This window comes from Salmo trutta, chromosome 25, assembly GCF_901001165.1.
Source record: "Salmo trutta chromosome 25, fSalTru1.1, whole genome shotgun sequence".
NCBI lineage: Eukaryota > Metazoa > Chordata > Actinopteri > Salmoniformes > Salmonidae > Salmo > Salmo trutta.
Genome location: NC_042981.1, coordinates 47814227 through 47826564, shown reverse-complemented (window position 1 = coordinate 47826564; position 12338 = coordinate 47814227). Strand labels below are relative to the sequence as shown.

The 12338-nt window shown below is 41.2% G+C and overlaps 1 pseudogene; it reads right to left on the bottom strand.

The window, feature by feature from the left end:
• LOC115162688 (isovaleryl-CoA dehydrogenase, mitochondrial-like) overlaps positions 1-12338 on the bottom strand; it is a 111769-nt pseudogene that overhangs the window by 27806 nt on the left and 71625 nt on the right.

The following is a 12338-nucleotide window of genomic DNA, read 5'->3' as shown; positions in this document are numbered from 1 at the left end:
TAAGTAAAACATAGATAAGTAAAAAATAAGAAATAAAAGTAACTAATAATTAAAGAGCAGCGGTAAAATAACAATAGCGAGACTATATACAGGGGGTACCGGTACAGAACAGGGGGTACCGGTACAGAGTCAATGTGTGGGCGCACCGGTTAGTCGGGGTTATTGAGGTAAGATGTACATGTAGGTAGAGTTAAGGTGACTATGCATAGATAATAAACAGAATAGCAGCAGCGTAAAATAAGGGGGGGGGTCGGAGGCCAAGCAGTTGCCATACCAGGCAGTGATGCAACCAGTCAGGATGCTCTCGATGGTGCAGCTGTAGAACTTTTTGAGGATCTGAGGACGCATGCCAAATCTTTTCAGTCTCCTGAGGGGGAATAGGCTTTGTCGTGCCCTTTTCACGACTGTCTTGGTGTGCTTGGACCATGATAGTTTGTTGGTGATGTGGACACCAAGGAACTTGCGGAGGTAAGTGTGGTACTCACAACGGTCTGTAGAATATGACGTTCTTTACATTCATTTACTTAAGCTCCAACCAATATTATTTATCTTCTATAAAGTAGTAATTCTCATGTTTAGATTTTTTTGTAAAATTAACAATATGCACTATTCAAACATGGTTTTCTCTGTCCTGAGCCAGCACGGCATCCAGGCTGAGCAGGGAGCTCAGCTGATGGTACTGAGACCAGGGTGTGGTCCTCTGGACACCGTCACACCAACACTGCGACATGGGGCCCCTGGAGAGCCCATGGAGAAAGAAATCCTGGTACTCTGGGGAGGAGAGCTTTGACAGGGCTACATTGTGACCCTTCCACTCTGAAGGGAAAACCTATGGGAGGGGGAGAAGGACATTGAATAAACACTTCAGCTTTAGTTACATCAGATGAGATGGGTTGCATTTACATAAGATAGCACTTAGCCAAATATTTAGATATAAGCAATTTGGTAATAGCTTGCCTTCAAAAGGCAAGATGGAACATTCACCACATTACATATATCATTACCTCTCTAATCCTTTCAGATCTACAGAAGAGACAAGTGGCTAGGGTTGATTAGGTCAAAGTACTTTGTTGTTGCTAACCTGCTTTACAGCTCCCTGATCTGTTGTTGCAATTTGTAGTCAGACATTTCAGATATATACATAATTTTTCACAAAGTATTTTGTATGTAGGGAACTACTTTTTCAGACTTTAACCTTTGACACGTACGATCATGTATTTTTGATCATTGTTGAGTGGTCCCTGCAGCGTACAATCTCAAATATGTGATTGAACAGTAGCAACAGAACTTATGACGCAACAAATGCGTCTAAACAGCATTGTCTGAACAGCATCTAAATATTTTTTTGTATTGATGGAAAATAGAGGTCTTGAACTTTATTCCTCAATTTTACCTTTTATTGTAAAAGATAAATGCAAACCTCATCCAAGCATCACATGGAACACAGCCAAACTCATTCCATAAACCAGTCTAAATAACAGCTTGCGCTGACAGGAAACAAAACATAAGTTAGCGACCTAACAGATAGACTAGTTTACAATGTAACACATCTCTGGTGAGCACAAGTTAAAGATGGCTGCGCTCATTGCCTGAGAAATATGAACTTAGTTTAGCCACTTTTCAGCGTATTACAAGTCGTCGATGTACTTGTTACAGTGTATACAAGAACTGGAGCACTTAACAAGTCGTTTACTGTTTTTGACAAATCACATAGCAAATAAAATGTTTTCACCTCACAGATCATCACACCAAATACAAGCCTGCCTAGCCTAACTGTAAAGTGAAAGCTAAACAGGGATGAAACCATTTTAGGGGGGTTTTCAAGTCCATGGGAGGTAGAAATGGGGGAAGGTATCACGGGGGATGTGATGCAGGAAATATTACTATGATGGAGTATTTATCAATAAATGGGGGTCAAACTGGCAACCCTGAGGTACCAAAGTTACAATCTGATGCCACGTTCAAAACAACTGGGAACTGGAAAATCTCAGACTTCAGTGCGTTCAAGACAACTGGGAACTCGGGGGAAAAAATTAGCCCCGACTGAGAAAAATCTTTTAACGGTCATTCAACTCGGAATTCCAACTCGGGAACTCGGGCCTCTGTCTACAGCTTCGACTTTCGACCTGAAGATCATTGACATCATGATTTGACCTAGTATTTTTCAGAGTTCACAGTTGTCTTGAAAGCACCATAAGTCAGTCGACGCTTGGTCTGATAGACGCTTACGTGACAACCATAATGTATTGTATGATGTCAACAAACATGTCACCACACATAGCCAGCAAATAGCTTAGCATTAGCTCATCATAAGCAGTACAACATTCAAAAAGGAACACACTGTCACGAACCGGCTCGTAGCCCGTATCAAAAAGGGACACAACGCAGAGATCAAGGAATAATACAAATATATTTATTATCTAAAGTAAACTATATACAATTAACAATGGTGTGTGTGTAGTCAGTAGTGTAAGTGAGTGGTTGCGTGCATAGATGGTGATAATGATGGGTGTTGAGAGGTACCAAAACAAACAAGCTACAAAATGCCACAACCAAAAATAACAGTGTGTCTGCGTGGAGAGAGTCTCCACGCAGTATTTATCCGGCCGTGCAAATACTGCGTACCCGATTTAATCTGGTTACTACTCCTGCCCAGTAACTAGAATATGCATATAATTATTGGCTTTGGATAGAAAACACCCTAAAGTTTCTAAAACTGTTTGAATGGTGTCTGTGAGTATAACAGAACTCATTTGGCAGGCCAAAACCTGAGAAGATTCCAAACAGGAAGCGCTCTCTCTGACTATTTCTTGGCCTTCTTGATCATCTCTAACCAAAACAGGGGATCTCTGGCATAACGTGACATTTTCTAACGCTCCCATAGGCTCTCAGAAGGCGCCAGAATGATGAATGGTGGCTTTGCAGGCCATGGCTGAAAAACATTAGCGCATTTGGATAGTGGTCGATCTGAGGACAATGAGACTGGAGGCGCGTGCACGAGCCGACACCATGTTTACTTTCTCTCTCTTTGAACGAAAACAACGACTCCCGGTCGGAATATTATCGCTTTTTTACGAGAAAAATTGCATAAAAATGGATTTTAAACAGCGTTTGACATGCTTCGAAGTACGGTAATGGAATATTTTGAATTTTTTTGTCACGAAACGCGTCGGGCGCATGACCCTTCTTTACCCTTCGGATAGTGTCTTGAACGCACGAACAAAACGGCGCTATTTGGATATAACTATGGATTATTTGGAACCAAACCAACATTTGTTATTGAAGTAGAAGTCCTGGGAGTGCATTCTGACGAAGAACATTAAAGGTAATCAAACTTTTCTAATAGTAAATTGGAGTTTGGTGAGTACCACACTTGCTGGGTGTCAAAATAGCTAGCCTGTGATGGTATTTACACGGCCGGATAAAAAACGTAACCGATTTAATCTGGTTATTACTACTGCCCAGAAACTAGAATATGCATATAATTATTGGCTTTGGATAGAAAACACCCTAAAGTTTCTAAAACTGTTTGAATGGTGTCTGTGAGTATAACAGAACTCATATGGCAGGCAAAAGCCTGAGAAGATTCCTTACAGGAAGTGGCCTGTCTGACCATTCCTTGAGCTTCTTGCCTCTGTTTATTGAAGACTGAGGATCTTTGCTGTAACGTGACACTTCCTACGGCTCCCATAGGCTCTCAGAAGGCGGGAAAAAGCTAAATGATGTCGAGGCAGCCCCAGGCTGAAACACATTTGCGCTTTTGGCAAGTGGCCGATCAGAGGACAATGGGCTTAGGCGCGTGGACGAGTCGACCCTGTGCTTTATTTTCTTTCGTCTTTTTACCTAAACGCAGATTCCCGGTCGGAATATTATCACTTTTTTACGAGAAAAATGGCATAAAAATTGATTTTAAACAGCGGTTGACATGCTTCGAAGTACGGTAATGGAATATTTAGAAATTTTTTGTCACGAAATGCGTCGTGCTCGTCACCCTTCTTTACCCTTTCGGATAGTGTCTTGAACGCACGAACAAAACGCTGCTGTTTGGATGTAACTATGGATTATTTGGGACCAAACCAACATTTGTTATTGAAGTAGAAGTCCTGGGAGTGCATTCTGACGAAGAACACCAAAGGTACTCAAACTTTTCTAATAGTAAATCGGAGTTTGGTGAAGGCTAAACTTGCTGGGTGTCTAAATAGCTAGCCCTGTGATGCCGGGCTATCTACTTAGAATATTGCAAAATGTGCTTTCACCGAAAAGCTATTTTAAAATCGGACATATCGAGTGCATAGAGGAGTTCTGTATCTATAATTCTTAAAATAATTGTTATGCTTTTTGTGAACGTTTATCGTGAGTAATTTAGTAAATTTTTTCTAAATTCACCGGAAGTTTGCGGGGGGTATGCTAGTTCTGAACGTCACATGCTAATGTAAAAAGCTGGTTTTTGATATAAATATGAACTTGATTGAACAAAACATGCATGTATTGTATAACATAATGTCCTAGGGGTGTCATCTGATGAAGATCATCAAAGGTTAGTGCTGCATTTAGCTGTCTTCTGGGTTTTTGTGACATTATATGCTAGCTTTGATTATTTCTGGCTGGGTACTCTGCTGACATAATCTAATGTTTTGCTTTCGCTGTAAAGCCTTTTTGAAATCGGACAGTGTGGTTAGATTAACGAGAGTCTTGTCTTTAAAATGGTGTAAAATAGTCATATGTTTGAGAAATTGAAGTAATAGCATTTCTAAGGTATTTGAATAACGCGCCACAGGATTCCACTGGCTGTTACGTAGGTGGGACGATTTCGTCCCGCCGACCCTAGAGAGGTTAAATTACTTGTTAGATATTACTGCATGGTCGGAACTAGAAGCACAAGCATTTCGCTACACTTGCATTAACATCTGCTAGCCATGTGTATGCGATAAATACATTTGATTTGATTTGATTTGAATTCAAACTGTTAGAAAATAAAACTTGTTAGAAAATAATTTGAAATTGACAAGTTGAAACATAGCCCATAGATAATTAGTAGGCAGCGTGCCTTGGTTTGAAGGCAGTGCGGGTAACTGTCCCGTTGGGTAACAATCACATTTTGGAACAGTGAGAGCATTCTGACATCACACACATGAAAAAAACTCACGCAGGGGAGACGGTCAGCGATATTTCGAACTCACACGTAAAAAGGTTAAGGGTAGCTTTAGTGTAGCTTAACTTCTTTCAGTGTGAAGTAATTCGTATCTTCCCCAACACTGAAGAAAAGTGATATTAAAGCATGTCTCTGGAGCCACCGGTAGTGCTGCATCAGATGACCTGGCTTCCACAATCACCCGATTTCAACCCAACTGAGATGGTGTGGGATGAGTTGGACCGCAGTGTGAAGGAAAAGCAGCCAACAAGTGCTCAGCATATGTGGGATCTCATTCAAGACTATTGGAAATGCATTCCAGGTGAAGCTGGTTGAGAGAATGCCAAGCGTGTGCAACGCTGTTATCAAGGCAAAAGGTGGCTACTTTGAAGAATCTCAAATCTCAAATATATTTTGATTTGTTTAACACTTTTTTTGGCTACTGCATGATTCCTTATGTGTTATTTCATAGTTTTGATATCTTCACTATTATTCTACAATGTAGAAAATAGTAAAAATAAATAAAAACCCTTGAATGAGTAGGTGTGTCCTAACTTTTGACTGGTACTGTATATTTGCTCGAACAGCATGTTGAGGCCACTCTCACTGAGCACTCTGGAGTTATTTGTATTAGAGCCAGGCCAGTTGGCTACAACATAATATCAATAATCATATAGTCTGCACATGGGTGTTAATACTGTGGTACCACTTTCGATTGATGAACGTGTTCTCATCCATGTGTGGGGCAGTGATTTTGATGTGGGTACAATCAATGATGCCAACAACAAAACCATAGATTTGCATGAAAGCTGCTTGTTTTTGAATAGTATGGCATTGAGTGGTGGGAATATCAATGAATCTTATTTTGTAGACCAGCTTTAAACTGCTGAAAATACAATAATTTTGGTTGAAAGAAATATCTTTCAACCAACGTTACACTAATTTGTTTATGTGAAAAAACAATGCATGGTGTAGAGAATGATTGTACCATCTAAACCGCTGCATAATAATGCAGCGGTTTAGATGGTACAATCATTCTCTACACCATGCATTGTTTTTTCACATAAACAAATTAGTGTAACGTAGACGCTGGGAGTCGAGAAGCAGGTGGTAAGTTTAATAAAACAAAGAACATGGAATGTTACAACATAGGAGTAGCGTCTGAACATTGAACACATAAACAATACTGCTTAGGATGAACCTAAGAGAGTGCCAGATATAGGGGAGGTAATGAGTGAGGTAATGGAGTCCAGTTGTGCGTAATGATGGTTGCCAGGACCGGTGGTTAGTAAACCGGCGATGTCGAACGCCGAAAAGGGGGAGCAGGAGTAGACTTGACAGTACCCCCCGACACGCGGCTCTAGCCGCAGGATGACGCCGGCCAAAAGGATGGCCCCGAGGATGAGGAGCAGGCCGGTCCGGGCTGCTAAGATGGAAATCACGGATGACTTTGGGATCCAGAATGTCCTCCACCGGAACCCAACACCGCTCCTCTGGACCGTACCCCTCCTAGTCCACCAGGTACTGGAGTCAATCCCCATGACGTCGGGAGTCCAATAGGGATCTGACGACATAGGCTGGACCTCCCTCGACATTCAGGGGGGGATGGAGGGGTGTCGTGGGGGACAGCCTCAGCAAGGGGACCAAGAACCACCGCCCTGAGAAGGGAGACACGAAAGGAAGGTGAGATGCGGTAGTCACTGGGGAGCTGTAATCTATACGTCACCTCATTGACCCTCCAGAGAATCTTGAACGGCCCCACAAACCGGGGGGCTCAGCTTCTTGCAGGGCAGGCAGAGTGGGAGGTTCCTGGTAGAGAGCCAGACACGATCATCAAAATGGAACACGGGAGTCTCACTGCTGTGTGCCCCTGGCTATCCGTCATTAAAAAAAAACAATTATGCCACCCGGCTTACTTAATATAAGGAATTTGAAATGATTCATACTTTTTCTATTACTTTTGATACTTAACTACATTTTAGCAATTCCTTTTACTTTTGATACTTAAGTATATTTAAAACCAAATACTTTTAGACTTTAACTTTCACTTGAGTCATTTTCTATTAAGGTATCTTTACTTTTACTCAAGTATGACAATTGAGTACTTTTTCCACCACTGAACCCCATTATGATGATTGGGACTGGCCATGACCTGACCGCTTCTACTTTGACATCCATCTTCACTCCTTGCAGGCTGATTTGGTAGCCTAGAAAGGAGACAGTTTCCTGATAACCACAGTGGACGGGGAAGCAGGTTCTCCGGCATTCGGGTGCCCAATCTGGTTAGCTATCTAGCATTAGAGCCTTCTACCTAGCCTGTATCTAGTGGTTCTTGCGTTGTGTAACAGAGAAATATGTAATTTGGTTGAGACTAACATTAGTTTAGAAAATATTTATTTGGTGTGTAGTTGGTTGGCTTTGCTAGTTAGCAAGCTGAGATCTCTGCTCAAGTTGGCTAATGTTAGCTAGCTTGCTAAAAATGTTTTAAGGAGAACAGGCTAGCTCCCTGTAGAATCAACACGGGGGGATGGGGAAGAAGATTAGATGTGCACATGCTTCATCTGGCTAATGCAGTGCCTACATGAGATGAGAGCTAACTGCTACAGAGATAAAATCTGAGAGATCTCACCTTTTTATCTTGATTAGCAAGCTAGATGTCAATGTAGAACCAATGCAATGATATTCATTTTATTGGCTTGCTATATGAGCTGCGTTTCCTAAAAATGTCTATCTGATATATCTAGCTAGTTGTTGTTGTTGTTCTAGTGTTCGTTAAATATTACAGCCACAACATCATGATCATGTAGTCATGCATCTGCAGACCAGCGAGGAGGTGAAAAGCCTGCTTTGGGTGAGCTAGCTAGAACAACACCAACTAGCTACATATCATATTAGGTAAACATTTTCAGGAAAAGCATGCAATGAGCTAGCTATCTGTAGTAATTGTATTATTTGAAACCACTACATGCACATCATCTGTATCTGTGTTACATTCTAAATTATGTTTTAATATATTTGTACTGTATTGCTATCTGCCTCAAGTTGTACAAATCATCAGCATGAAGAATTCTGAATTCTGTTTTATATGTCAAGTGGACTGAAATCTTCACATTTTAGTCATTTAGCAGACACTCTTATCCAGTGCAACTTACAGTAGTGAGTGCATACATTTTCATACTAGTCCCCCATGGGAATTGAACCCACAACCCTGGTGTTGCAAGCACCAACTGAGCCACAAGGGACCAAATAAGGTTTTTCCTGTCTTTCAGATCTGCTAAACATTCCTCTCCCTCTGCTAGCCATACAACCATCGCTTCAGAGTGGTTGGGTAAGCTCCTTCCTGGATGGCCTTGTCCATGCGTGACTTTGGACAGGTCCACAGTGTCTCCCAACCCCCGTCTCAGTCCCCAGTAATTGTTCTGCAATATCTTATGTGCCGGGGGGCTAGGATCAAATTGTCTTATCTGGACCTGTATTCAGAAATCGTCTTGGAGTAGGAGCACTGATCTAGGATCAGTTTTTACTGGTGGAACCTGACCCTAGACCCATACTTTTTCTCTCTGTGTCTCTACTCCCGGAGGATCTGAGCCCCTAGTCGTGCTGCAGTTCCGACTGCAGCTGTGGACTTCTGGCCTGATTTCCCCAGGCGTTCTACCTTGATTGAGTAGACCCTGCTGATTGGGGGAAAAAAATAAATTGCATTATAAATAAATGTGTCTAGTCAATTGTGTGAGTCAGGGGTTGGACCCAAGAAGCAAAAAAAGAAATACAAAATTATTGTATTCTTATTTATTTGTTGATCCAACCACAGGAGCCCACTCTCAATGTTCAAAAGCACAAGATAGCATAATTTAGCCACAGAGGATCAATAGTTTCAAAAAAATAACTGTGGATTAAATGTAATCACAAGCACATACAGGTAACTACCAAAATAAAGGAAACCCAAATATAGTGTCTTAAAAGGGTTTTTGACCACCACAAACTACCAGAACAGCTTCAATGTGCCCTGGCATAGATTCTACAAGTGAACCTAAACCATGCCAGGAAAATGCACCCCCACACCATAACATATTATTTGTATCCCTCATTTACTATTTTGGCAGATACCAGTTGCCTACAGTCGGGGAGGCCGCCATTTGGCCAGCATGCACGCCCAATATACAGCTTGATGCATTGTGGCCATAAACATATAATCCATAGAAGTGGTTTTGGAACCCTGGAAATTTGACTATTAAACTCATGGGTGCTCTAGCAATGGCTGCCAGTCCTGACTTGAATGGGAGCTGTCATTTATAGATTATATTTCTATGGTTGGTTGCTGCTGTCTGTTTGCCTTTTGCAAATTTGAAAATACAAACCCGGGAAAAATGTACAGTTTGGAAAGCAAATGCCTACTGCTGAAAAGAGAACACTAATCTGTCTGTAGAACCAATAGAATACATTTTTTCTCAACAATTGCCAGTTTTTAGCAAACAGTAACACTGTTTTTAAAGTAGATTATCTTGAGATAAGATATTGCTAAGAGGAGCGCATCGGCCTTCACCATTAGGTGAGTCTAGCCTATGCCACATCGCAAATGTTAATATGGCTTCATTATAAAGGGGCTTTATAAATAAATATACCATGGGGCCTATGATTTCTTATCCTGCCCTGATTGAGTAATATTTGTAAAACGGATTTCGAGTTTGCCAGATTATCTGTGCCGTTATGTTTAGCTACCAAGTGTGAAGTCTTCATGTCAACAATGAATCTGTTTTAGTTTTATGAAAACATTATAAATGATGCAAATCTTACTTTCTCAAATCACTAAATGCATCTCTGCTCATCGATCCAAGCACTTAGACCTTACTAGAATGTCAACAATGTTTATTGAGCCCGAACTTAATGAGTGTGTTGTGCTTTGTATAGGACTCACTGGTGGTGGAAGTCCTTCCTGACCAGTGTCTTCATGGCTAATCAAATCAAATTGTATTGCTCACATACACATAGTTAACCAATGTTATTGCGAGTGTAGCGAAATGCTAGGGGGGCGGGTTAGTGGGAGCATGCCTAAGATCAAACGTTACACCAGGGCCCGTATTCACAAAGCATCCTATGCTGCTTTTTGAATGTAACACCAGTGTTACACTAATTTAAACACCTTAATGTTATACTAAGGACATTTTTCCATAGCTAGGGCTGGCCCTGAGGACTTATGAAGAGCAGAATCAACAGCCTCTGCATAATCTAAACAGTTTCTTGTGAGAAGGTGTTAAAGTTCAGTTAGCCATTGTTATGTAAATGTCAGCTGAAAAGTACCAGTAGCCTGGCTTTGGCCCCAGGTGAGAGCAGGTCCACCGGAGCCATAGCCCAGTGAAACTCGGGTGCCAGCCCGCGTAGACGGAAACAGAAAATTCTGAACCTTTTGGGTCAAACACTGGGGTAAATCTTGATTGGAAATGTGCCACAAGAGTAGGAGTGCTGATCTAGGGTCAGGTTCCACCAGTCAATATAATTGTATTCATTATGATCTAAAAGTAAAAACTGATCCTAGATCAGCACTCCTACTCCAAGACGCTTTCGGAATACGGGTCCAGATAAGACAAGTTGATCCTAGCCCCCGGCACATAAGATATTGCAGAATTATTACTGGGTACTGAGACGGGGGTTGGGAGACACTGTGGACCTGTCTAAAGTCACCCATGGACAGGGCCAGCCAGGAAGGAGCTCTAAAGCAGTGGTTGTGTGGCTAGAAGAGGCAAAGGGGTGCTTAGCAGATCTGAGAGAGGCACAAAATTATTTGAATGAGAGTTCAGTTCACTTGAATATTCAAACAGAATTCAATGTTCTTCATGCTGATGATTTGTAAAACTTGAAACAGATAGCAATACAGTACAAATATATTAAACCATAATATGGAATGTAACACAGATACAGATGATGTGCATGTGGTGGTTTCAAATAATACAATTAATACAGATAGCTAGCTCTATCCATGCTTTTCCTGAAAATGTATACCTGCTATTATACGTACGTACCTAGTGAACATACACTTAGGTTGGAGTCATTAAAACTCGATTTTCAACCACTACACACATGTCTTGTTAACAAACTCTATTTTTGGCAAGTCGGTTAGTACATCAACTTTGTGTATGACACAAGTAATTTTTGCAACAATTGTTTACAGACAGATTATTTCACTTATAGTTCACTGTATCACAATTCCAGTGGGTCAGAAGTTTACATACACTAAGTTGACTGTGCCTTTAAACAGCTTGGAAAATTCCAGAAAAATTTGTCATGGCTTTAGAAGCTTCTAATAGGCTAATTGACATCATTTGAGTAAATTGGAGGTGTACCTGTGGATGTATTTCAAGGCCTACATTCAAACTCAGTGCCTCTTTGCTTGACATCTGTCACGTCCTGACCATAGAGAGTGTTATTTTCTATGGTAGATTAGGTCAGGGCGTGACAGGGAGTGTTTGTCTGGTTTTTGTATTTCTATGTTTTGGTTCTAGGTTTGTATTTCTATGTTGGTGTTATTTGGCATGACCTCCAATTAGAGGCAGCAGGTTGTCGTTGTCTCTAATTGGAGGTCCTATTTAAGTTTAGCTTTGTCCCACAGGTGTTTGTGGGTGATTGTTCTTTGTGAGGTTTATGTTCCTCCAGCGTCACGGTTTGTTGTTTTGTATTTACTTAAAGTGTTAATTGTTGAATTCAGTTTCACTGATTTAAATAAAACATGTGGAACTACGAAAACGCTGCATCTTGGTCCGCTCTTTCAAACAGCCATGACAACATCATGGGAAAATCAAAAAGAAATCAGCCAAGACCTCAGAAGAAAATGGTAGACCTCCACAAGTCTGGTTCATCCTTGGGAGCAATTTCCAAACGCCTGAAGGTACCATGTTCATCTGTACAAACAATAGTACGCAAGTATAAACACCATGGGCCCATGCAGCCGTCATACTGCTCAGGAAGGAGAAGCGTTCTGTCTCCTATAGATGAACGTACTTTGGTGCGAAAAGTGCAAATCAATCCCAGAACAACAGCAAAGGACCTTGTGAAGATGCTGAAAGAAACGGGTACAAAAGTATCTATATCCACAGTAAAACGAGTCCTATATTGACATAACCTGAAAGGCCGCTCAGCAAGGATGAAGCCAGTGCTCCAAAACTGCCATAAAAAAGCTAGACTATGGTTTGCAATTGCACATGGGGACAAAGAT